This window comes from Bubalus bubalis, chromosome 19 (genome assembly GCF_019923935.1).
Source record: "Bubalus bubalis isolate 160015118507 breed Murrah chromosome 19, NDDB_SH_1, whole genome shotgun sequence".
Lineage (NCBI taxonomy): Eukaryota > Metazoa > Chordata > Mammalia > Artiodactyla > Bovidae > Bubalus > Bubalus bubalis.
Window position 1 is genome coordinate 69,972,056 of NC_059175.1, and position 26,848 is coordinate 69,998,903.

Genomic DNA, 26,848 nt, shown 5'->3' on the forward strand with positions numbered 1-26,848 from the left:
CTCATCTTACTGTGCTTCTCTTTATGGTGCTTGGCAGGCACGGTGTGTCTCCTTACTGGTAACTCTGCATCAGACGTGCCTATTGGCACCGTTTCCCCAACAGCTTTTGCTCGCTTTGTGTCTCCGAGTCTTGTGTTGGTGATTCTCAAAACACTTCAAACTTTTCACCATCACCGATGCCTCCTGGTGAACTGTGACCTGCAGTCTCTCGTTCTGCTTCCATGGCTCACTGGAGGCTCAGATGATGGGTCGCAATTTTCAGCAACAAAGTATTTTTAATTAAGGTACATGCATTGTTTTTTCTTAAGGCACAGCATTATGGTGCACTTACGGACTACACTCGGAGAGGGCGATCGCACCCCACTCCAGCACTCTTGCCTGGAGAATCCCATGGACGGAGGAGCCTGGTGGCCGCAGTCCATGGGGTCGCTAGGAGTCGGACATGACTTCACTTTCACTTTCATGCATTGGAGAAGGAAAGGGCAACCCACTCCAGTGTTCTTGCCTGGAGAATCCCAGGGACGGGGGAGCCTGGTGGGCTGCCGTCTACGGGGTCGCACAGAGTCGGACACGACCGACGCGACTTAGCAGCAGCAGCATGGACTACTCTACAGTGCAAACCTATCTTTTGGGAAACTAAAACTCCTGTGCAATTCATTTTGTTGTGATATTTGCTTTATTCCAGTGGTCTGGAACCAAACCCACAATATCTCCAGGCTCTGCCAGGGTTTAATGATTTATAAAGTCGAGGATTTTTAGCTTTAGTAATCACTAGTAAATTAAAGAGTTGTCAGAATCACTGGGGTCCTTTGGTTAACGTTGGGGGAGGAAGTCCTGAAATCATGTAGCTCTTCCTATGGGCTGTGTTAGACTCTGGGGTAGACGCATTAGTGGGTGTATATTAGCTCATCCAATGTTTCAAAATGTTCTACTCTTGCGGATTAAGCAGGTTTTTCATTTTCTTCTCATGACTGAGTTCTATGTATATTTTCCTCCTCATAAAAGGCAAATCCTATTAACTCTCACTTATGGCTGACACTGCAAACTCTTTCAGATTAAAGGACAGTTGGAAAAACAAAGAATATGTATTAGAAAGGTACAGCTGTTGAAATATGACTGTGAGTAGAACTCACAGACGATCATTTATCTTCTTCTGTTAATTAAATGAGATGCTTCCACTCTGCAGACCCGATAGGAAGCTGGGGAGGGTCGCGTTCCCAGCGCAGCTGAGCCACCGGCTAGCTCCAGCTACAGCCTCGTGGGAGGAGTGCAGTGTTTATCCGCCCCCCCAGCAAAGCGGGCACTCCCCGAATAAATCACAGGCTTTATCTGTTCTCAGTGAGGGGGGCCGCCTCCAGGGAGGGGAGAGACGGGGGTGGGGGCTATCCCTTGCAGGGAGATTTTGGCATTCTGTGGTTTCTGGGAAATAAATCTCGCTCTCTCTCGTCCGTGAAGAACTTAACCATGCCGCCACATGGCTTGAAACAAGTCAATCTCATTAAAAATATATATATTTAAAACCACATCTTTATGGAAATTGAACCCCCCTCCCCCAGAAATCAAACTGAAAGGACGATTTTTCTACCCCGATGAGTTTCTCTTCCCTTATGAAAGCAAACATTTCTAAAATACGAGGGTGTGTTTTGGGTCTCTATCTTTTCCTCCATCCTAAAATCTCCCTCTATTTGGAATTTCCTGATCACAATGTGTGGGAGGAAAAATGACCAAGCCAACTTCGAAAGGAAATGTGATTTAATAATTTACAAGAGAATGTTTAAGAATTGGTGCCAGTGAAGACCCTATACACGCGAAAGGATAGTAGCTGTGCTTTCTTCTTCTTTCTCGAGTAGAGAGGTTTTTTAAAAACTTTATTATGTTGATAACGTAAAAATGATCAATGCAAGCTTGCGCTGCTGTCCAGAGACGTCCCCGCCGGCCCCGAGCAGCTGCCCCTCACCCTCGTCCCGAGTGCACTTCTCCTCCTCGCCTCCCTTGCGGCCACCTCGGCATCTTTTCCAGATGTGTTCCTTTCTCCGGGTTAAGCTCCATTTAGCACGAGGCAGAGGATGTCCACTGTGGAGCGCAGCAAAGTTCCTGAAACAGAAGGGGTTTCCCCTCCTTTACTGGTCTCTCTTTAATCAGAGTAGACACAATGCAGGTGGAGCGGCTGGTAGTTCTGTTTCCTGAATCTTGGGAAACAAAGGGAGTTCAGTGAGTGAAACAACATGCCGTTTGCATCGTCTGAAAGGTGCTTCCTCCGCACAAGGGGGCAAGGCCACCAAATACGAAGGACGAGCCTGAATATGTGACGATCAAATTGAAAAGGGGGATATTAGTAACGGCATGGTCTTCCCCGGTGGCTCAGCGGTAGAGTCTGCTTGCAATGCAGGAGCCAAAGGAGACTCGGGTTCAATCCCTGTGTTGGGAAGACCTCGTGGAAGAGGGCATGGAAACCCACTCCAGTATTCCTCCCTGGAGAAGCCAATGGGCAGAGGAGCCCGGTGAGCTACAGTCCATGGGGGGGTCACAAAGAGTTGCACCCAACGTAGTGACTTAGCGTGCAGCACACACGTTTGGTAATGGTAGTGAGTTAAAACTTCCTAACTCACAAACACAGTCAAATATTTCCTATTTTCACAGGTGCTTTTGGTGGAGGTGAGTGACAGAAGAGGAAGAATAACCGTCTGCAGAGCTGTATTTTGCTTGAGCTCATGACTCAAAAGGAGGCAGCAAAATATGCCCACTTGTCCATGGGTGTGAATACCAGGATGCGAGTGAGGAGCGCAGACTCAAGGAAGCTGCCCACCCGTGCGGCAGAGCCTGGGCTGGGGCCTACCCGCCTGCCCTTTGAGGGCCCAGCCCTGGAATGCAGGGCTTTCCTAACACAGGGGTGCGGTTGGCCACACTCACCAACAGTCTCAGGTCACCAGCCAGTTAGAGGAGGTCCTTGCATGCCCAGACGATTCAGAACCATTTGCAGGCTCTGACTTTGTTGAGTGTGGCCAAATGATCTATTTTTAATGTAACTCTTTTGGCTCCAATAACAGTTATCAAACTCTGAGGTTCTGCTGTTCCTACATTTTAAATGCGTTTGGATGATCCTTCGAAGCATGCTGGCCTGACAAGCTCTGCCAAGCGTTCTGAGGAGAGGCCCCCTTTTGGGGTTGGCTTGGTTTGGGCTGCAGTGTCCACAGGTCTGGCCCAGGTGGCCAGCCCGGGAGAGGGTCGCGGGAGGGGTCAGCAGCCTCCCTCGCGGGATGAGTCCCCTCCCTGCAGGACGAGGTGGTCACTTGTGAGACTCATGGGGAGAGGCAGCGTTTGTGGGGGAGGGGGGAGCAGGAGAGGAAGAGAGGGGAGGGGAGGAGGGGGAGGGGTTAAGGGAAGGGTAAGAGGAATACATCTCTTTATTTACTGTTTAGAAAAAATATTTGCGCTTCTCAGTTTCCCCTGTTTGGGGATTGCGTGGAGTGTTGGAGGAGGTGGCTGTGAATTCTTGCAAGCGTGCAAACCACACCCAGATTCAGGGTTGGGGTCAGTATTGATGTTGAGGGCGGTCAGGAGGCTCCGCAGAGCCCCTGAGAACACCTTCTTCCAGGGAAGAGTGAGGATCTGCGGCCAAGCCTGTCCCCGTGAGGGGCCAGGGTGCTTCTGCAGAAAACCCACTATTCCCCGATTCTCCACCACGAGCAGGGCAGGAGAAACACCCCTAACAAGGACTCCTGGGGCTGCTTCTTTGGCATAGGACAGCTCCTACGTGACCTGGACTTCAGGCCCCGCCTGCATCAGAACTGCTCATAAACAGTTACAATCCTCCCCGACGGAAGCCCAAGTGCCTCCAGAAGTCATGTCTAAGAAATGGTTCAGATTTACTAATCCTTGTAAATTATGCTAAAGTTTTAGAAAATTCATTTTAGAATTTAAGGGGTTGTTTGTTTTAAATAGGCCTGTATTTGGAAACAGCAAATGATTCAGATTCCAGCAGTGACAAAGTTGTTTTAAATTAACTCTATTAAGTTAAAAACAAACGGCAGGTCTAGCTAATGCACATAGCAAAGCAGGCACACGGTGACCGGCCCTGGAGGGGCCTTCGGCGCCAGCCCACGTCCTGGGGCAGCTGCTGCAGGGTCCCGCCCTGGAACTGAGCTTCCCCTCCTGATGGGGGTCGGCCAGGAGTCCAGGTCCGGGGCATCTCCTAGTCTCGGTGCTGCTGAGTGATGGGGAGGTGCCCACAGACTCACAGGGCTGGAGTCTGAGCCTCCACAGCTGGCGTGGCCCAGGTCCCACAGCTCAGAAGCCTCAGGCCACACTGTGCCTGATTCACCGGCAAAGTCTGCTTGCAAACCATTCATTTACGTGAAAACCGTCCATCCAGTCAAAGCTAGGGATTTTCCAGTGGTCATGTATGGATGTGAGAGTTGCACTATAAAGAAAGCTGAGAGCCGAAGAATTGATGCTTTTGAGCTGTGGTGTTAGAGAAGATTCTTGAGAGTCCCTTGGACTGCAAGGAGATCCAACCAGTGCATCCTAAAGGAAATCAGTGCTGAATATTCATTGGAAGGACTGATGCTGAAGCTGAAACCCCAATACTTTGGCAACAAGATGCGAAGAGCTGACTCATTTGAAAAGACCCCGATGCTGGGAGAGATTGAGGGCAGGAGGAGAAGGGATGACCGAGGATGAGATGGTTGGATGGCATCACTGACTCAACGGACATGAGTTTGAGTAAGCTCTGGGAGTTGGTGATGGACAGGGAGGTCTGGTGTGCTGCAGTCCATGGGTTCACAAAGAGTCAGACATGGCTGAGCAACTGAACTGAACATGTCTGGATGTGTCCCCCAGCCCTGCCCAGAAGTGGTCTCTCCTAAGTTAATTCACTTTATCCCAGGGATGCCTTTACTACAGGAGGCCTGTATTTTGCCAGATCCATTTGCCTCAGGGTGGGGCTGGGGGACTTTTTTTTGCCTTTTTAAGGAGAGAATTTGAAGGACTATGTAAGTTTTATTTCAGATTGTCATCTGCCAGTGGCTGGGATGGCCTGGCCTTGGCTTTTCCAGTGTGCTAGCCGCTCAGTCGTCTCTGACTGTTTGCGACTCCATGGACAGTACCCAACAGGCCCCTCTGTCCATGGAATTCTCCAGGCAAGAATACTGGAGTGGGTTGCCATACCCTTCTCCAGGGGATCTTCTCAATCCAGGGATCAAACCTGGGTCTCCTGCATTGCAGGCAGATTCTTTACCATCTGAGCCACTAGGGAGCTGGCGGCCACTAGGGAAGGCATCGCCTAGAATTGACCTGAAGGTTTCATGAGCCGGGCCCCCGACGCCGGCTTTCTGCTCCCACCGAGCACCAGCTCTCCGGGAGTGAGTCATTCCAAACCCAGGCTGATGCTGTGAAAATGGCCAGCGCGTGGATCCCGAGCTCTGCCATTCAGAGAAGGAGAATACACAAACAAGACACAATTTAATCCTTTAAAAATAATCAGAACTTTTAAGCCCTGTTTTCAGGAGCTCACACTCTGCGAAGCAAGAGCTGACAGGGAGAGATTCATTGACGCCGAATTCCAGAGGCAAGATAAAGAGGGGGTGGGAGCCAGAGGCATTCCCTTCAGCAGCTTGCTTTTTCTCTCACTCCCTCGTTGAGTTCGAGTCACCGGCTGTGCTGAGAGCTGGTGTGGTCCCTGGGGGTCCCTGGCCCTCTCGGGTGGAAGAGGGTCTGTCTTAGAGGCAGGCTCCCCCCCGGGGTGGGCCTAGGCGTGCCCCCCACCCCTACCCCATCCTCCTGGAGGAGGCAGCTGTGTGCTCCTGAACTTTCAGGTGGTGAGACGGAAAGGCAACCAGGGAGAGCCCGGCATGGAATCTGACATGACTTTCTTTTGCCATTGTTGCTTCAAGACTTATTTATATTGGTGTTATTTATAGGTTCCGAATACATATCATCAAAGACACTGTGGCTCTCATCATTTTTATGGGAGCCTGAACGTCACACATAATACTATTATCATAAGAAAAAAATCCCCAAGCAAATGCAGTTGAAAACCAGGCTACGGAATATAAAGAAGCAAATGAAAATGTTATCATCTGTAATTTCTTTTAAAAAAAAGTTTTTCTGATGCTCCGGACTCCCTCTGAGTTGGGGGTGATACCATGGACGTAAACATGACTCTCTTTGCTCAGGCAAAGGCTAATTTTTCAGCAATGGCAAAAATGAGGAAAACTCCACATTTTCTTCTTGTGAAGCCAATGGAAATGTAAATGGGCTTTGTGCCTCTGTGTGGCAATTCTCACCAGGCTTTATCACCCCTCTCCCACCCTCGCCCCCAGAATCCCATTACGTCCTGAGGCCCCGTGCATGCCCAGGGCTGCAGGGGAAGAGGGGACCATGGGGTAGCTTTCCTCCCCTTCCTCATCTTGCAAAGAGAGTTGCTAGCTTTAAAATGGATCTTATCCCCTTTAGAAGCTAGTGTGTGTGTGATGGGGAGTGGGGTGTGGAGGCAAAGATGGGATCCTAAGAGCAAATTCAAGCTCCTCCACCGCTGTTTCTTAGCAACCTGGTCGTCTTGGAGAGCCTTGCCTTTGACTTCGGTGGGAGGCACCTGCCCACTCCCCCCAACCATCCTTTTGCCTAGACTTCTGTCCCTCGCAGGGACCTTCCTCACCTTGACTCCGGTGGTACCCAGCCTTCCGAGCCACCAGGCCACGCAAGGGTGCTGGCCTGCGGGAGGCAGCGGCTCCATCTGGCGGCTGCACACCCCTGGGGACTCCCCGACTTGCCTCCTGTGTGGAGTATTTACACGATCTTTATCTCTTGTAGCTATTGTGGCAGAACCATCAATTAGCTCTGGACTTGCAAAATAACACCTGGGAAAGGTTCTTGCAAACTTGTTTCACCTTTTTTCCTCCGGTTCCCTTAGGTGACTGCGAAGATTTACGACTTTTAAAGACTGCCCGGCACCTGGGTTGATGTTATCATCTTGATGAGAAGTGCCTGGGGTCGGGGCTGGCTGTTGAGCAAGAATTGCACCTCATTAAGAAGGAACTTTACCCCAAGAGCAAATCCAGCCTGCCCACGACCAGTAGCTGTCTGGAGAAGAGCTGAATTCTGCCCGGGCAGTCTTGGGCACTTAGGTGGCAGGCTGCAAGCCCACCTTCCCTGCTCCTGACCCCTGAAGACCAGAGCTTCATTCCCCTGTTCCAGAGAGAAGACCAGGGGCCACTCAGGGCGCCCCCTCACATCACCCGGTGGATGTGGAGGTCTGAAACGGCGGAGGCCTTTTTCATCCTTTAAAATCTGGGTGCAATTTACTGGTCCTACAAACCACATTGGGATAACAGATTAAACGGCCGTCTCAGCTGGGCAGGCAGCCTGCACCTGACCCGCGGTTTCTCACATGGGGTCCCTGCCTCCCCCCCGCCCCCAGCGCCCCATCCTTAGCCGGGTTGTTAAGGAGGCCCCGGCAGTTCGCGGCGGGCGGTTCGAGGGATGAGCCTCCGGTTTATTGGAAAGATGTAATCTACTGTCCTTGTTTGTACTGAGTGTGCTCTGCGTGCACAGTTGTGGGGCCTCCTGTATCTTCTTTCATTCTGAGCTGTCAGCTACATCGCTCAAGCTGCAGATAGCCATCAGATCGTGTTTAATGGGCTGCGCACTTTTTTTTTTTTTTTTTTTTTTTTGCATCATTAAGATATGGCTAGGACTCCAAGAAGCCGTGCCTAAGCAGAGGATTGCTAAATTTGGAAGTCTGGAGCGGATCCAGCAGAGGTAACGCAATGAACGCAGTAGGCGGGGAGTGAGCATGAGCCAGGTGCGGGGGTGGGGGGCGAGGGGCCCTCGGATGTGCCCTCCCCACCTGAGGCGGGGCGGGGCCGTCGGGCAAACAGGTCCGCAAGCCGCGCCCTCGCCCCACTCCCGAAGAAACAGTATCTTTTTAAAGCATTTAGAAGAATTTACAGTAACTCTCACAAGTACAAAATCAGCAAAGCAGAGGGAGGTGGAACCGTAGCCCCGCCGATCAGTTGGTTTGGTTTCCTTCCAGCGGTCCTCCACGTGCGTTATCCTGCGGGAAGAGTCCTGCTCGCTGAGCCTGAGGAGTGCCTTCTTTGTGACAGCCCCGGATGGAGGCCACTCGGAACTTCGGGAGCTCAGCTAGTTTTATGGGAGCCAAGAGATAACTGCGCCCAGGACCTCGTGGACAGGGAGACCTCGGGCGGCCCTGCAGGAAACTTGGTCGTGGCCTTTCAGCTTTATTGCCCGCCCCCTCCAAGTAGAGACCCGTGCCCCCTCCAGGGCTGTGAGAAGTTATGTGAGAACTTTTGTACAGAAGCATCAAGAACAGTGGGTCAGGGCCACCAAATTCTCCAAAGTGGTGGTCTCCCCTTTCCGCTGAAAATTTTATGAACATCCCCAAAGGCTCTGCATTAACAAGGTAAACAAAGCAAGTTTAGATTCCACCTCTATTTACAGAGCTGAGTGGCAGGCAGAGGGACATCCCAGACACTTGTCACCGTCTTGGGTGAAACGCGGAAGACAGCAACTAGATAACCGTGCTTGCGCAGCAGGATCAGCGTCAAACCGCCGGGTTTCATTGACCGTCACGCCCACTGAGGGTGAGAAAGCCCCTCCCCCGTGTCCCTCTTTCCTGCCAGGCTTTCAGGAAGAAGGCCTTGCATAATGGATTGGATTGGCTGGATTCCAGGGAAATGTCACAGGGTCTTTCTCCCTCCTGTCTCACGTGGCGGAGGCACATCTGGGACGGAGCCCCACCTAGAGCAGAGGCCGGTCTAGGGTGGAGGCCCATTTAGGATGGAGGCTCATCTGGAATGGAGGCCCGCCTGGGCTGGGGTCTGCAGGCAGTACCTGAGTGCACCCCCACCATCTCAACCTCCTCAGGGGCCTGTCCTGCTGAAGGGCAGACGGTGCAGTGATTCAGGCTCTGACTCAAGAGTGTGAGAGGCCCTCTGAGACCTGGACTGGGTCTGGGCCCCCCAGGGCAGGTTCTCCAAGCTGTGCAGGGGGGCCCCAGTGCCCCCTCCCGGTCGGGTGGGCCTTCTTTGGCCTCTGGGCGCTGTGGGATTGCAGCTCCCGGTGCCTCAGCGGTGGGGGATGGGGAGGTCTCTGGTTCCCGGTCTGCCCTGCCCATGGCCGGCCGGATCGCCGCTCCTGTCTGCTCCGCAGTCCAGTCCTGCCGAGCATCCCCCAGCCTTCCAGGGCGGGTGAGGCGAGCAGGGGCTTCTGAGGGTGCTGGGATGAAATCTGTGAGCTGGCTCGATGGACACCTCCTTGGTGGCACCAGCCGAGACCACGGGCCTCCACGCGTGGTATCCGGGGGGCCCTCAGGTGAAGGGTCTGTTCAGTGGCTGTGACCTGAAGCCCCTTCCCCTGCCTGTGCCCGGCAGGCTCTCAGAGTTGGGGAGACCCACCGGTTGTCCCTGTGAGGGCTTCGGGGTCATTTCTCACTCTTTTTAGGCAAATAAAATTCACAGCAGCGACATCGAACCAACATCAGTTCCTAAACCTTCTCCCGGTGTCATATCAGAGCATCTAGAGTCCGGGACGAAAAAGCAAAACTCCAAGCTAATTAATTCAAGGTGCCAAACAGGACTTTTAACTCCCTGTTGAACCGACTTGGAACTTGAAGTGGCCCTGTTGGTGGGAAATCGGGCCCCCTCCCTCTGGAATGCCCATTTCCGCAGCCGTGGGTCTCTATCCTCCCATCCTCCTTGGTGATGAGCCCTGTGTCTGGGGAAGGTCCGACCGTGACCATGTACCAGGGAGGCCGCTCCGTCTCACTTGCCGAGAGTGTATCTTTGAGATTGTCCCCAGGAGTTGGAATAAGTCACTTCTTCTTGGGAAAGCCATCCAAACGTTTGCTAAGTGAGTGTTAGAGGCAGTTTTTAAGGGGGCTGGAGGAGAGAACAGAGGCCTGCGGGTGAGCTTGCCTCCACGTCACTCCGAGGTGAGAACAAATGTGGTTTATCTCACGCTGACATGAACAGAGAGATGAGCTTGAGGGAGGAAGTGACTCAGAGGCCCAGGGCTGGGAACACTCTTGGGAGCCAAGCGTGGGCATGGCTGACCAGGAGCTGGGGAAGCATGGGTGCCCTGGGCCTGGGCTCTGCCAGCGCCTTCCAGAAGGGCTTGTTTGCAGAGATTCACGCCCTCCGAGCTCCGCTTCCCCACAAGACCATCCCGGAGCAAGTCCACCGGAGATCCACGCCTCCTGCCTCTGACGTCTCGGAAGCAGTGTTGCAACTTCTGTCTCTTTGGATGCTTGAAGGGAGGCTTTCCGCTGACCTGAGTGTCCCTGATCATAACGTGATGACTTCTCAGTGGGCTCGGGATGCCTGCGGGGCCGTGTTCAGGCTGCAGCCTCAGCGGGCCTGTCCCGAGCCTCGTCACTGGTCCCCAGGATGCCTGCGGGGCCGTGTGCAGGCCGCAGCCTCAGCGGGACTGTCCCGAGCCTCATCACCGGTCCCCAGGTTGTCCTCGCACCCCCACCTCCTTGCAAGCTGCATTATTCAATGGATCGCCTTCTTCCCGGGACTTGCAGCATCCCCGGGGTGTCCTCTGACACATCATCCCCTTAACTCCTCTTTTAGACTCTTCCTCAGAGGCACATTTTTCTTGCTCTGTCCAGAGGCCAAGACCGAGTTTGGCCGCCTCTCCAGCGTCGCGTCTGCTTCAGGGGAGAATGGTCCCCTTTGAGGGAAGCTCATGCAACCCTGTGGCCCCAGCCATAAAAAAGAAGACAGCCCCCCGCCCCCATCAATTACCTATATGATCATAAAAGATGGTTTTAGTCTTTAAAAAATTACCTAGTGTGACGGTAGAGACCCCGAGGCTTGGGTCAACATCAGCAGTCCTCTCTGAAACAACACAGCAATTAATTCCACGAAGCTTCCTGGTTGTCAATGATGCCACTTGCCACTGAAGCCAGAAATCGTGTCCCTCTGAACGGAAGCACCTGTCAGCTGCCCAGGTCTGAAACTACCCTTCCCTCCTCCCACCAAGTTCAAGGCCATTTCTCGATGCCATGTGTCACTCCCCATGTGGGGCGGCTCCTTGTCAGAACTCTTTCCACACATTCTCAGGTGTGTGTGCTGGAGAAGGGTGTGCAGCTTGTCTTTGCCCATGGTGTAGTGGTTTGTTCCTGCACAGCTTTGAGTAATATGTGGGTATCATCCATATGGATTGCAAAGTCAAGTGGGCCTTAGGAAGCATTACTACAAGCAAAGCTAGTGGAGGTGATGGAATTCCAGCTGAGCTATTTCAAATCCTAACAGATGATGCTGTTAAAGTGCTGCACTCAATGTGTTGGCAAATTTGGAAAACTCAGCAGTGGCCACAGGACTGGAAAAGGACAGTTTTCATTTCAATCTCAAAGAGGGGCAATGCCAAAGAATGCTCAAACTACCATACACTTACACTCATGCTAGCAAGATTATGCTCAAAATCTTTCAAGCCAGGCTTCAGCAGTACATGAACTGAGAACTTTCAGATGTACAAGCTGGGTTGAGAAAAGGCAAAGGATTCAGAGATCAAATTGTCAATATCCATTGGATAATGGAGAAAGCAAGGGAGTTCCAGAAAAACACCTACTTCTGTTTCATCCTAAAGGAAATCAATATTCATTGGAAGGACTGATGCCAAAGCTCCAATACTTTGGTCACCTGATGTGAAGAGCTGACTCATTGGAAAAGGCCCTGATGCTGGGAAAGACTGAGGGCAAAAAGGAAAGGAGGAAGCAGAGGATGAGATGGTTGGATGGCATCGCTGAATCAACGGACATGAGTTTGAGCAGACTCTGGTAGATGGTAGAAGACAGAGGAGCGAGCTGCTGCCTGGGGTCACAGTGTCCAACGTGACCGAGAGACTGGACAGCAACAAAGGGGTCTAATCATGTTATATGAGCACAGGAGCGCCTTAAAGTCAGGCCTTTGCAGAACACAGATTAATTTTCATATCCCGTTAATTTGATATCCTAACTTAATTAGCAAGATAGCAGATTTCCATTGCATACCACTTAACCTGTAATCAAAGCAAACAGCATTTTTGAGTGCCATTTAGGAAAGCTGGTACAGATGAAGGCATTCTAGGGGGCAGGTAGTTCATGAACTCAGTTTCTAAAGGCAACATTTGGGAAATCCTGATTCGCAAAAATGTTTATCACTTTATATTTAATGAATTAAAAAGACACAAGCATTTAAAACCACCGATGTCTATCGAGTAGAATGAATCAAAAAGTTACAGTTTTTTCTATTTGATAAAAAAGCTGGCTAAAATAGATGTCCTATTGTGAAATCATCTTTGATTTTATTGCCTTTTTCTGATGGTGCTAACGTTCTTGGCTTGTTCTTTCCCTTTTGTGATCTCTGCACCTCCCATGTTTGTTTCTCCCATCCATAGGATTGATTCTACCAGGTCTTGGGAGGTGGTTGCTCTCGTAGCCACTGAGGCATTTGTCCGTAAGCATTCTCATTCTCCTTAGGGACCCACTCCTGGGGCATCGCCTCCCTGACCCGCTGCGTCAGGGGCGTGCACTGGCTGAGCTCAGCTGACAGCGTCTCTACCACAGGGACCCACATGGAGCTGCACGATCTGCACCGACTTTCTCAGAGCCCACGTGTGAGACACCGCATTCCCCCCTCACCTGCCACAAAGGCAGCTTGTGTGCAGCTGGTGGCTCCATCAGCCTGATGGTCCAGGATGGGCAGAAAGTGTGCCCCACCTCAGGCCACCAGCCATCCACATGCGCGTGTGACAGATGAAAGAGAAAACCATCACACAGACATGGGGCGAATGAATGAGAATCAAGTTTGCTCACTTAACCCACTGAGATTTTGCAGTGAGAGTGCCATCAGCCTCACCCCTCACTGACTGTCAGAACGTTTCACCCATTATTAAAAGAATTGTTGCTCAATCATTAAGCTGCGTGCATCTGCCGTAAAACCCCTTTGTGTTTCTGTTTAAAGTATTTCCAAGAGACTTTACTACAGAAGCTGCATCAGTTGGCTTTAAAATCGTATCTCAGCATCTGTCCTGAAGGACCTCTCAAGAATGATTTTTCAGGAGGACATGTCCACCTGGAATTCAGAGGGGACCTCAGGGTCCGTGGGCACTCACAGTGTGGACCTGTCTGACCCAGATACGGGGTTTTGTATAGACACAGTGGGGACGGGATTCGGTGGAGCTGCGGGGACTAGCACGCTGCGTAGGACAAGCCGTTAGCCACAAAGGAAAGGTTTTAGACATTTAGATGAAACCCGGTGATCGGCTGGACACGAAACCAAGGAGAACCGAAAGAGAACTGATATTTGAACAATGATTTAGTGATGAAGCCATCCATCTATCCTGACCAACGTGCTTTGGTGTGCAGCAATCTTGGGTCCAATTCTTGAGGCCTGTCAGCCCTGGGGAGAAGCAGGGACTTGACTTGTTAGGGCGCATTACCGTCCACATCTGGAAGGAACGGCCACAGCTTCTGGGAGGATGCTGAGTTCTCACAGGCTGGCGTGTTAGGCTGCTCATTAGTTCATATGCAGGCAGAGAGTGGGGTGTCCTTTCAGACCACCAAGGGAGCCCCACAGTGACTCACTCCTCGTGGTCTAGGGGTTAGGGCGAGTGATTCTAGAGGGAGAGCTTTTAATGTGGGGGAAGGAAAGCACAGTAGAAAGAATAAGTAAACCTACGTGGTTCCTTTTATTCCTTCTTGATAAGGTCTTTCTCTTGTTAGATGCAAGGAAAGAGGTTGGGGGCTGCTGAACTCAAGTAGCCAGACATCAAGGAGAACCCTTAGATAGATCGTGGCAATTTTTGAAACTCCTAAATTAAAAATATATATATATATATACTGGCAGGCATTCTTAAGGAAAAAAAAAAGTAAGAGATTCAACTGGCTGTAGACTTCTGCTCTGCAGTCGTAGGTGATGAGTGGTCAGCGGGTCATTTGGGACCCAGAAGACTGGTGGGGTCCCCAAGTTTCATTGTCTTTGACATCGTCTTCCAGGTTGGGAGATGTTCTCAGTGAAAAGCCTCAGAAAGCAAGCCACCTGTGTACTCCGCATAAAACAAAGACTTGAGCACATTCTACATCCGTTAGAGAGAAAAGTCATGTATAAAATCAGGAATAAGAAAATCATACTACAGAAGGACATCTACGAAGCCTCAAAGCAGATAAACTAGAGGCGACTGGAGTCATCCGTTGGCCTGAAAACAAAGTACCCCTTTCATGTGACAGAGACTTTTAGAGAAAGTGTTGTATTTGGTCCTTTGCTGTTTGCTTCGCTAGTTTGTTTATATATTGCTGATTTATTCACTTTTCTTGTGTTTAAATCCAAGGATTTAACAGGATCTAAGTTACAGGTAAGGCAAGGGAAGAAAACAAAATACTGACCAATTTTGTGCTTAGGCAACAAACGCGGTGATGTGGCTTGGGTATTTCTTATTATTTGGAAACAGTTTTTCCAAACTGCAGTTTTACTTGTCTGTGCAGTGACAATTTAATCTTAAAAGCTGAAAAATCTTTTTAATCTTAAAACATCTGTTTTTAGTACAGTGCTGGTTGTTCACGTTTTTCAGTTGCTAAGTTGTGTCTGACTCTTTATGACTCCCTGGATTGCAACACTCCAGGCTCCTCTGTCCACTATTTCCCAGAGTTTGCTCAAATTCGTATCCACTGAGTCAGTGACACTATCTAACCATCTCATCCTCTGCCACCCTCTTCTCCTTCTGCCCTCAGTCTTTCCCAGCATCAGGGTCTTTTCCAGTGAGTCGGCTCTTTGCATCAGGTGGCCAAAGTATTGGAGCTTCAGCTTCAGCATCAGTCCTTCCAATGAATATTCAGGGTTGATATCCTTTAGGATGGACTGGTTTGATATCCTTGCAAGTTATTCATAACTGTGTCTGTTTGACATGATGTGGAGTATATTTTGAAGCTGCAAGTAAAGGAAAGAGAACCCGATAGTGACACTGTCGTTGAATGCTGCCCAATACAATAGCACAGGGATCGTGCTCTAAGAATGTCCTGAAGGCATAAAAGCTTGTATTGTAAGACCCTGATATCTGGTCTAGCTTTCCAGCAGATCATCAAATAGCTACCAACCAATCTTTCTATTGATTTCCATTATCTGTGATGCATTATTATGGGTGTGGCATTTCTAAAACACGCAGCCCCTACCTTCATGAACCCATACCACAGTTGAAGAAGCAAACGCTTGACATATGAGAATTCTTATCAGATATAATCGGGAGATAGTTGTCCAAACCAGACAAACAGCCCAAGGTGGTCTGGGATGCACTGCCACTTGGAACACACAGATGAACTTTTCTGAACGTTTTCCAAGAAGGCAGAAATCCGGGGGCTTGTGAAACTAGGTGTAAGGAGAAGCTGAGTTGCAGCCACACTTGAGTGAGGAGAAGGCTGGTGGCAGGGACGTGGACGGGCCCACGGGTTCGGGCTGCGGCTGGAAGGCAGCTGTGAATGATCCTGCAGGACCTGCTGCGAAAGCTTGGGGGTAATGCTGGCGTGACGGCTTTCAGATGCTGAATCGCTGCTGATTAAAGTGGATTTTATTTCCTTCCAGGTTTGTTTTACTCTGTTTCTTTAAACTGTACTATAAATACGTTCATCATGACAACTGGCGCTGCTCAAAGGCCCGTAAGGGAAGGGCCAGTCTCCCTCTAGCCTCCACCGTCGTCAGCCACGCCCGCCGGGCCCCTTCCACGCCCTCCCCCCTCAGCTAGCACAGCACCCATACACCAAGGAAGTGATTTTCCCGACACAACCCGTGAACACAAACGCATGGCCCCGCAATCCCCTGCTTTCTAGATAGTGTACATTCTGGCCAGCCCACACGCCAATATGCAGAGGTGCCAATGCTGCTTTGCCAAGGCTACATTACAGTTTATAGTAGCCATATGCCACTGCTGGGCAACACTTGAGTCAATTCTTTTCTTTCCTGGCCACGAGCAGCCTGCAGGATCTTAGTTCCCTGAGCAGGCCTCAAACCTGTGCCCCCTGCAGTAGAGGCACGGAGTCCTGGCTCGGGGACCTTCAGGGAGCTCCCTGAGCCGGTTCTGAACAGCATTTCCTCAACACGGATCGTCACGGGGTTGTGTTTCATCCTCATTACCTTCATTACTTTTATATAAAATTTTCCCAAACCAGAACGCTAGGTTATACAGCAGGTGAGCTTTAATTTTCATTGTCACTGTTTAACTGTATCCTCAAAAGGCTGCGGCAATAGTAAGACAGAAATTGGACCTTTCTTCTGGGGGAAAGGGCACTGAAGCAGCGCCAGACTTCTCCTCCGCAGACCTAGAGGCAGAGGCAGAGGACCCGCGGAGCAGCCGGTGGGAGGCAAGGCATCTGGACCCTCGGATGACAGAGCGCTCATCTTTCAGGACAAATGAAGATGATTCTGTACAGGTGAGGACACCAAGAGCAGAGGATGTCATTGTGTTTGCTCTGTGAGGAAGGGAATCAGCAAGGAGCCTGTGTGTGCTAAGTTGCTTCAGTCGTGGCCAACTCTTTTGCAACCCCATGGACTATAGCCCACCAGGCTCCTCTGTCCGTGGGGTTTTCCAGGCAAGAATACTGGAGTGGGCTGCCATGCCCTCCTCCAGGGCATCTTCCCCACCCAGGGATGGAACCTGTATCTCTTATGCCTCCTGCACTGCAGGCGGGTTCTTTACCACTGTGCCACCTGGGAAGCCCCAGAAAGGAGCATACCAAATGACAACTGAGCCAGGAATTTCAAGATAGGAAAAGACAGTCTCAATCAAATGTGCAATGTGTAAAATCACGTCTGAACGTACCAAGATAATGAGAGATGTCTGCAACATACACGTTAGCTAAAGACGCTTGAACTAGAGAAGCACAGACCTTACAGGAAAGAAATGATGGAATGAAAGGAAGAATTTAAAAGTCCTCAACACAGACCCCCAGTTATCAAGCTCTTTGCTAGTGGGTTCAACATCTACGTCAAAACTCAGGAAGTGGTAGACATGAAATCCAACTCTGTTGTTAGCAAGAAAGTCTTCAAAATCAAGTCATGAGGGAGGATCAGAAAATAAAGATACAGGCCAGTATGTAACACCAAAGTCAAACCACGTCAAAGCAAAATTATTAGTGTTAAGTGCAATGGATTTAACATACACACACTGCTGTATGTAAAACAGATGACCAACAAGGACCTGCTCTATAGCACAGGGAGCAACAATGTAGCAGCTAAAGGTAAGAGCAATGTGTATGTGTGTGTGTGTGTACAGTTCAGTTCAGTTCAGTCGCTCAGTCGTGTCCGACTCTTTGCGACCCCATGAATCGCAGCACGCCAGGCCTCCCTGTCCATCACCAACTCCCAGAGTTCACCCAGAGTCACATCCATCAAGTCAGTGATGCCATCCAGCCATCTCATCCTCTGTCGTCCCCTTCTCCTCCTGCCCCCAATCCCTCCCAGCATCAGAGTCTTTTCCAATGACTCAACTCTTCGCATGAGGTGGCCAAAGTACTGGAGTTTCAGCTTCAGCATCATTCCTTCCAAAGAAATCCCAGGGCTGATCTCCTTCAGAATGGACTGGTTCGATCTCCTTGTAGTCCAAGGATTTCTCAAGAGTCTTCTCCAACACCACAGTTCAAAAGCATCAATTCTTCGGCGCTCAGCCTTCTTCACTATACACGCAAAAAGAATGCGGGCTATATTTACAAGGAGAGTCAGATACACTTTGCTCACAATTTGACAGATAAAGTGGAAAAGTTCTTTTCCATCTAATTTTTTTATCATTGCTTTTTAAATGAGCCTTTTAGACTCCGTAATTCCTACTCGCATAAAATTTAATGCTAGAGGTATACTGTATATCTGTGGATGTGCTTTGCAACCAATTTTTATCCATTTTGGAGGAGTATCACGCCCACTGAGAATGAATGAAGTTGCTAAAATACAAACAGAAAAAATGTAGACAACTCAACTGGTGTTGTTACTCAGTTGCTAGGTCGTGCCCAACTCTCTGTGACCCCCATGGACTGTAGTATGTCAGGCTCCTCTGTCCTTCACTCTCCCAGAGTTTGCTCAAAGTCACGTCCACTGAGTCAGTGATGCTTTCCAAACCTCTTTTCCTCTGTCTCCTACTTATTTTGCCCTCAATCTTTCCCAGCATCAGGGTCTTTTCTAATGAGTCAGCTCTTCGCATCAGGTGGCCAAAGTAATGGAGCTTCAATTTCAGCATCAGTCCTTCCAGTGAGTATTCAGGGCTGATTTCCTCTAGGACTGAGTTGTTTGATCTCTTTGCAGCTGATAAAGTTAGGGATCCAGAGACAGCGTGCGTGATGGCTGACGGGGGACCTTTTTGAATCATGGGTCCTCGAGGCCCTTGAGGAAGAAACTTGCCGACTGGAGAGCAGGGTGCTGCTCGGGGAGGGGGCTTTAAGGGGGTGAGGTCCGTGTGGCACCCTCGAACTCCCTGAGCCATCCTGTGGTGCGAGGCTTCGTGGTTAGGACATGTAAGAAACTAGACTGGACTAAAGTAAACTGGTCTCTGCAGGAAGACGCTGGCCGTTTTTCCCCCCAGTATTTATTTATTTTATTTTTATTACTCGGCTGTGCCAGCTCTTAGTTGTGGCATGTAGGATCTAGTTCCCAGACCAGGAGTCGACCCCTGGGCCCCCGAATCTGGAGAGCAGAGTCTTAGCTACTGGATCATCATGGATGTCCCGAGTCTCTGGTCTTTACTGCACTAACTTCCACGTGAAGGTCAAGGATGGAGACAAGGCAAGAACACTGTCCTGAGTGTCCAGGGACCCCATCAGGGAATCCACGAACTTGAAACTTCTACATCCATCTCCTGGGGCAGGCCTGGGGCATCCCAGGTGGGCAACGCTACCTCCCCTGTGACGGTCCTTACGGCTTCAAGCAGTAAAGCCGGTTCAGGCAGGAGCGGGAACAGGACTCAACAGCACCCCTTACTCTGAACTCCATTGACTTCCCGATCGGTGACTTCCCACCTCCCTTCCCCCATGCTCTTTCTTTCTCCTGAACTGAGTTCCAAAAATGAGAGAGCTAGAGTTAAAAGGAAAACATTTACAGCAAAGGAGGAATCAGCTCTGAGGTCACTGACTTTTGTCATCTTACTCCCCCACGAACCTTTAGAATCAAGGCCTTCTAATCTGACCTTGAGGACAGTGGCCCGCAGACAGGGACGGGCCTGAGCTCTGCTTCCTGCTCCTCGAGCCCCCGTGGAAGTGACCTTGAGCGCGTAATGATGACCCGGTGACGGAGGCACGCCCAGAGGGAGCGCCCTTCTTTATTACGAGCGGAATGGAGCAAGTCAACTCTCACCATTAAAGCTGTCCCGCAGGCTCCTCTGCACCGTCAGACCACAAGCGCAGGGCCTGTGCTCCACGCGGGGCGGGATGAGGCGACGTGCGGCTCTGCTGAACCGTGCGGCTCGTTCCAATGCCTCCCATCTCGTTGCCTGAAACCGGCGCCGTCTCCGTGCGCCCCGACGGTGATTTGGAGCTGGGAAGCGAGCTGGCGCGGCTCACGCTGGCCTGCCTTCTGTCACTGCGAACGCCCGGCACCGCGTGTGCAGGAGTCAGGATGGCCGCGGCCGGGGACCGCGGAGCCGAGGCCACCTGCTCTGGACCTCTGCCGACGGCGGCTGCTCCTGACGGAAGCCGGGGCCCAGGTTCCAGACCCAGCAAGGCCCACTGGAAAAACGCCCTCCACCCTCCTGGCCACCCTAACGCCTGGCAAGCGGCTGTGGGAGGTGGGGAGGGCGAGGCTGAAGGTCCCGGGATCGCAACTCAGGGACATCCTCTGTGATCTCCACGTCAGCGCCCCTTGGGGTCTTCCGCAGTTTGGAACCTTATCCAGAGCTGGGGCGGAGGGTGCCTGAGGCCGTCCAAGACCCGTAGGAGCCGGCGTGGCAGATGCAGGGACCCACAGAGCACGAGACTCGCGCTGGCCACCCCTGCTGTCCTGATGAGAAATGCCATGCGTTGGACCTGCCAGCAACCCAACTTCTGCACTTAGAAACTCTCCCTTCAGCTGACATGAGTGCGTGCTCAGCTGTGTCCCACTCTGTGTGATCCTGTGGGCTGTAGCCGCCAGGTTCCTCTGTCTGTGAATACTGGCGTGGGTTGCCATTCCCTTCTTCAGGGGCTCTTCCTGACCCAAGGGATCGAACCCGCATCTCTTGGGGTCTCCTGCATTGGCAGGCAGATTCCTTACCACTACACCACCTGGGAAGCCACATCTGACATGAGTGTTCTTCAAATGATATCAGAGGGCATTTGAAATTCTCACAGAAGGTGGATTAAAATTTACTGGCAAATTGGAGATCTGTGAGCTGTTTGCGTTTGTCTCTTTCTGGCATTTGTATTTCTTTAATGCTCTAACAGCCTCCCTCAGCTTTTGTATTGGATTTGAAATCTAAAGGAAAGCATTTGCTAGGTCATCAGAATCGTCACCCAAATTTCAACACTGCTTTAGCTTTTAAAAGTCTCATTTCTCTCCCCTCACTCAGGTTTGTATGAACAGATGCACACTGTTATGTATAAAGTAGATAACCAACAAAGCCATACTGTATAGCACAGCATTGTAAAATACACAGTATTTTGTAACAACCTGTAAGGGGAAAGGAATCTGAAAAAGAATATATATTCATACACACTCATGTACACTCATGTATAGGTGAATAGCTGTGCTGCACACCTGAAGTTAACAGGGTGTTATAAAGTCAACTAAAAGCACCCCTAGTCTCCTAGGAAACGGCGGTTCTGCGTTCCTGGACTTTTCTCAGTAGAGATGAACGGAGGTCAGTGAGAACCTTTTTCCTAAGAAGCTGCCGTGGTGTATGTTAAAGTTGATGAAAAGTATCAGCGGGTCACAGAACTCCTGGATCTGTGAGTGAGCGCTAGACCACTAGATGGGTTTCTGGAGGGTCTCACTGTGGCATCTGTAGATGTGAACTGGTGCGTGTATCAGGAAACCTCTGGGGAAGAGGCCCCCGCAGCCTGTGTGATGTCATCGAAGGCAACAGGGGAGAGAGTCTGGGCTTCTCACTTAGCGGGACCCCTGAGGGCAGGGCGGGGCCAAGGTGGGGTTGGCCCTCCTCCCACAGAGCTCGCAGGAACTTCTGGGGGCTCCCCCTCCCTGAGCCTCCGATTGCCACCTCCCCAGGCACGGCTCTGCCATCACTCACTGCCGGCCAGGCCAGGCAGAACCCCACCACTTTGCAGGTGGGGCCGGCTGCTGCCCGTGGCAGAGACGAACGACATATTTATTAGCTTGTCAAAACCTCCCCTGTTTATGGAAGTCTCACCCAGCTAAACAAAACAGTCAGCTTCCCATTGGCTCCTCAAGAGGCCCCTGCTGAGAGCTTCAGCAAAGTGCTTGATGAGGCATAAAATGATGATTAATTAATTTACTGCTCAGTTGATCGTCTCACGGTGCAGTTGATGGTTCTCCCAGCGGTCAGCCCTCACTCTGCCGGGCACGGCCAAGCCTGCTTTTGCTCTGACCTGAGCCGGGAAGCTCCCTGGCAGGGAAGGAGGCAATGGGGCACAGAGGCTCCGGAGGCCCCAGGAGGCGGGCACAGGCGGCGGGGGGTGCCTCTCACAGCCAGCCATTAATCAAGACTCACTGGCCCTGGGAACGGCCGGCGCCCGGGAGGAGGCGGCCTGGGCGCTGCGGGTGCTTGGAGCCACATCTCCAGCCAGTTCACTCTCCCGGGAGGCTCCTGGGCAGCCTGCTGTCCCCCCGGCGAGCACTGGCCGGGACGGGCTCCCTGTGCTCTTGCGTCTCTGTGAGGAAGGTGGCCTCACTCGCCCGCAGGGTGAGCCGGTGGGGACACGGCTCTGCCTCCAGACTGTCAGCCCTCAAGGTCAACGATAGCAAGGCTTTTGGAAATGGGAAGACGCAGAGATTTTCTGTCTTAACTTGAACTCCACATGGCACATTGTTGGGTTTTAGGAAGTTTTAGCTTTATCAAAAGTAAAGTGAGATTTAAAAGCAGAGGTCTCTGTCGATTTATCCTTTTCTAACTGACTGCAGAGAGTAGGTTCACGGCGTGTAATGCAGCCATACAGACAAGGAGCAGTGAACACTCTCTCCTGTGGGGCGCGGATGGAGAGCCCCCACCGGACTATAAGCCCACTGGATGGTAAACGATCTGCTGGGTGGGGCAGCAGGTTACAGGACTTGGAGGACACCCGGGATGCCCTGCCTCACGGGTGTAAGTTTCGAATGGACGGCCAGGTCTAAAGTCAGGCCCCTGGACAGCAGGCGGGACCCTGAGGGGCGCTGAGCTACCCGTCAGATCAGCACGGGGAGCAACACTACTTTAGGCCCAGACTCGGGGTGTGCAGGAGCTGGGTCCCTCGGGAAGGGGTGGCCCCGTGTGCTGCTGGCCCTGAGACCCTCAGGGACACAAGGCTGGCAGCACTGTGCCCCAGGGCCAGGGAAGGGCACGCTTGTCAGGGCCACTGCACGTGTGTGAGGTCCAGTCTCTGCAGAGACCTCAGGGACCCGCTGGGCCATGCAGCTGAGAAGAGGAGGCTCGGAGGCTGGCTCTCTGTCCCCAGCATGCAGTCCGAGGGGCCCACCCTTCCTGTCTGGTCTCTCAGAGGGTCTGGCTGGTGTCCAGCCGGGGGATGAATGGAAAGTGAAACAAGGGGTGGAGGTGCAACGTCGGGCCAAATTGCAGTCCAGCTGGCAGGAGGTCACTGCAGGCGGCCACCCCACTCGGGAAGGGTGCCGGCCAGCGTGGGCGGCTCGGAGTGGGCTGGGAGCGCCAGGGAAACTGCAGGGGTGGCAGGGCACGTGGGAGCCCTGCTGGACCAGGCCCTCCACCGGCCTCTGTCCCAGGGCTGACACTGCGCTTTCCCACCTGGACCGGAATGACCCTCCGCGTCTGCTCAAGCCGAGGTTTAAAGAGCAGAGAGCGTCACCCAGGCTGATGTTGGCGGCAAGCTGTAAACAGGGGTCGTGGTGCCTGGAGGTCGGATCAGATGGGGGTTTGCGGTGAGTGAGGCGGGCTGGGGTTAGACAGAGTCCTTGGAAAGGTGACGGTTTTCCATCCCCTGGGTTTTCCTGGGACAAAGGGCTCTGTGTCCCTGAAGGGTCGGGGTCTGCTGTGTCCTACGTACTGTGGAGATCCTCACAGGCATTGAAGTTGGAAAGCATTAAAGAACCCATCCATTAAGAGGCCAGTTTAACCTGTTTGTCTCGAAGTTCCCAACCTGGTAACATCAGGAGCAGCGATGCGTGAAACGGCTGACCCCTCTGGGAGGATGAGGATGGGGTCCCTGGGCACGCTGCAGGAAGCATGGCCCCGTAACCAAAGGTGCCACGACAGGAAACCAGCCTCAGTTGTGTGTCTCCGTGGACCACGCACCAGCATCCTGGCCATCCCTGTGGCCCGGGAACAGCGCAGCGCCCAAAGGCCCACACCGAGGGGCTCTGCGTCAGCTCCATCTGCAGGTCTTGCTGGGATACAGGGTGGGGAGGGGCCCTGGTGGGCTCGATGGCCAGGGCTGGCAGTGGATGTCTGGGGCAGTGGGGTCGCCCAGGGGCTGGGGGGGCCGTGGGGATGAGTGGACATTGAGTCACGGAGAAAAGCAACGGATGGGCTGGCACTGAGGATGGGGAATCCACTCAAATGGGGAGCGGCCAGGGTGACCACGGGGGACTGACCTGGAGACGTCCAGGCTTTCACAGCTGGGGAGGGGAAGCTGGACGGTCGGGCCACACATTCGGCTCCTGCACCACAGGCTCGGGGTAGACAGCTGGACCTGCAGGTGGCCACTGCAGCCAAGTCGCTCAACCTCCCCGATGCCACGGTCCACCTCCTGCCTGGTGGTGGACCTGACTTAAGACACTGCCCAGGGGGCTGAGAGGGTCTGTGATTGAAACAGGCTCTGGGAACCCTCAGGGCAAGGCTGGCACCTACAGGGGCTTCCTTCTGGGCAGCCTGAGGCTCGCTTTCCTTGGGGGAACCAGAGGGTTCCTATGTCTCCACCTGTGCATGGATCATTTAGCTCCACAATCAGGAGCTGATAAAAACATCCAAGTCAGGGAGGTTATTGTAAAAAAAAAAAAAAGAAAAATAGATCTCGTTCTCTTCTTCCTGGCCTTTCCAAATTATTACTTAACATCATCGGGCAAAATCAAGAATAAAGGCACCGTTGCCAGAGAGTGGCCCTTCTGTGGGGTTAACCCCCCGACCTCCATGGGGCGTGGACACGGTCAGCTGGGCTCTTCTCTCTGCCAGTTTCCTCGTCTCCTGCCCTGTCACCCACGCGAGTCGTGTGAGTGGGGTTGTCGTCACCTGTGTGGTGAGCAGAACATATCAGGGTTGTATTTTCCTCTAAAAAATGCCGAAAAGATGTGGACACTGGTGAAGGAAGCTGATGGAAAGTGCAGAATTTTCAAAGGTGAAATGAGAAAAACTTCTGGAAAGTGCAGGTGAAAGTTCAGAGAAGATCAGATGAGAGAGCATTGTAACCACACTCCCCTGCATCTGGGCCCAGGGCTCAATTCATCCACAACCAAGCGCTTTGTGCATAAAAGGTGTTGTGGAACCAAACTCTGGTCCACTCCCCTGACACGCAGCAAAGCCGATCTGTCGACTCCAAGCTGTGGTGAAGGAAAGTACAGTGTTTATTGCTAGGAGAACAGGCAGCAAAGCTGATCAATTGACACCAGGTTTTGGTGAAGGAAAGTACAGTGTTATTTGCAGGGCACCAGGCAGCTCATGCTCAAAAGACCAGAACTCACAGATGGTGTCCAGGGAAAGGTTTCTGAAGGCCATGTTAGGGGCGAGGGTTGCAGGATGCCTGGCCATCCTTCTGGACATCCATTCTCCTGGACATCCTTCTGACCAGGGGGTGGTGAGGTCACAGGGGATGCTTTGGGAGTCAGCATCATCCACCTTCTGGTTCCAACCAGCCTGCGATGCATGTGCTTGTGGTCAGCAGGAGGTCACCATCCTCCCTTGGGTGGGCGGTCTTAGCTTCATAGAACAACTCAAAGACTCAGATTGTAATGCGTATCCCTTCAGGAGAGACTAAGGGTCCTGGGACTCTGGCATCCTTAACATTAATTGCCTGACTCTGCTTTTTGGAACACGGGGAAGACCAAACGCAGCGGGGGAGACAGAGTGGCTTGTACACACGTGGCCCTAGGATCCTGCTCTGGAAAATGGAGCTTTCAGTCCGCCTTTTCTTTAACTTTCTTCAATCCTTAGGGGAACAGGGTGGAACAAGAAAGTTTTGGATAGAGAAGTTGAGCATAGACTTGGCAGGGAAGCTCGATTCTGGGGAGCTCGGTTTCAGGAGGCATTTCCCCCGAATTCCAGACCATGCAGGAGCTCCTCCAGGAGCAGCTGGGAGGCCCTTAACCATCTCTGCTTTGGATTTAACAAAATGGAAATGCTTACACTTTTCAGCCTGTCTTTGCATGAGCTCTAAGAGGTTCCCTAGAAATTGAAAGTTCTTTTCCCCCAAAGAAGCATCAAGAACTCGCTCTAAACCAGCAACAGAACAATGGAAACAACCGCGTGTGCGTTTCTTGAGTGAACGAGACAGACTGTTCCCAGGCGCAGAGGGCCAGCTGCACTCTGGCTGTTCTTCTGGGGGGAGACCTGGTTTTCAGAATATTGTAAGAATTGCGTCGCCCAGAGAGACAGTCAATGGCTTGTTATTTTGACAAAAAGGTCAAAAATTAAATGTCTATTTCTTTCATGTGATTTACTAGTGTTTTGGTAGGGGAAGTTTTTTTTTCCCCATAAAATATAAAACATAAGAGTCTTTCTTTTAAATTCAATAATGCAAGAAGTGACTATGTGTGTGTGTGCGCACGCGTGTTCAGTCTCTTCAGTCCTGTCTGACTCTTTGTGACCCTTTGGACTGTAGCCCCCCAGGCTCCTCGTCCAGGGGATTCTCCAGGTAAGAATTCTGGCGTAGGTTGCCAAGCCCTTTTCCAGGGGATCTTCCTGATCTGGGATCAAACCTGGGTCTCCTGAACTGCAGGCAGATTCCTTACATCTGAGCCACCAGGGAATCCTGAGAGACAATATCTCATCTTAAAAACACAAGTGAGGTCTGCATGGTAGGAACAGTGGTGGGTGGAGACGAAACCATGAATGGGTACAGACTTATGGGGATCTCAGAGTCCTGACCTTGTTTAATCCTCCTGGTTTGTTGAATCACAGGCCACAGGAGTATCCGTGGTCTTGTTCTACAGACGCTGAGAGACCTGGGGAGCTACTGCTCTGGATCTGGGGCCAGAAGGTGCCCGAGTTCACTGTGATGACTGACGGGACAGGGGCTCACAGAGGAAGGCGGGCCAGCGATCAGCAGTGACCCTCGAGCACTGACCACCCCTGGGATTGGTTGAGGAGCAGAGCAGGTGCTTGAGGGACCCCCAGCTCTGGGATCCACCAGCATCATGGGCGACTTCTCTGACAGAGCCCAGGCTTAACTGGCTTTGCCATCCACTGGCTTCTATGTTCCTCCTCGATGTTCAGGGTTTCTGCTTCTGCTGAGATGCTCTCTGTAACAGAGACGGAGTGAGAGAAAGGGAGGAAGTTTGTATGCAGGACCGCTCCTGGCTCTAATAAAGATGCAACGCCTCACGTTAGGCAGAGATTTACTTGTATTGATGCAGATTTACTGCTCCAGGAAAAAAAAAAAAGAAGCCTTATTGTATGATCAAAGCTAATAAAAATAGAAAACAAATGACACCGTCCCCTGAATAGAAGCAGTGCACCAGTTAATGAACACTTATTGACCGGCAACCTGCAGCTAATGCAGCCATGGATTCTTACTTTGTCTCTTCGTGGTTTTAAGAAGCAA

At 51.7% G+C, this 26,848-nt stretch overlaps 2 long non-coding RNA genes across 3 annotated transcripts; one reads left to right on the top strand and one right to left on the bottom strand.

Annotated features, from left to right (window-relative positions):
- Positions 1-1,734: 1,734 nt before the first annotated feature.
- LOC123330571 lies at positions 1,735-6,793 on the bottom strand. Its single transcript, XR_006546586.2, has 3 exons — positions 6,656-6,793; positions 5,293-5,420; positions 1,735-2,189 (listed from the first exon to the last, which is right to left on the bottom strand). It is a non-coding gene; the product is annotated as an uncharacterized LOC123330571 (long non-coding RNA).
- Positions 6,794-7,110: 317 nt separating this feature from the next.
- On the top strand, positions 7,111-13,642 carry LOC123330572. 2 transcript variants are annotated; one of them, XR_006546588.2, is made up of 4 exons: positions 7,111-7,250; positions 7,682-7,758; positions 8,033-8,603; positions 12,485-13,642. It is a non-coding gene; the product is annotated as an uncharacterized LOC123330572 (long non-coding RNA). The 2 variants fall into 2 exon arrangements; XR_006546587.2 differs by lacking the exon at positions 12,485-13,642 and having other exon boundaries at positions 8,033-11,227.
- Positions 13,643-26,848: the final 13,206 nt, after the last annotated feature.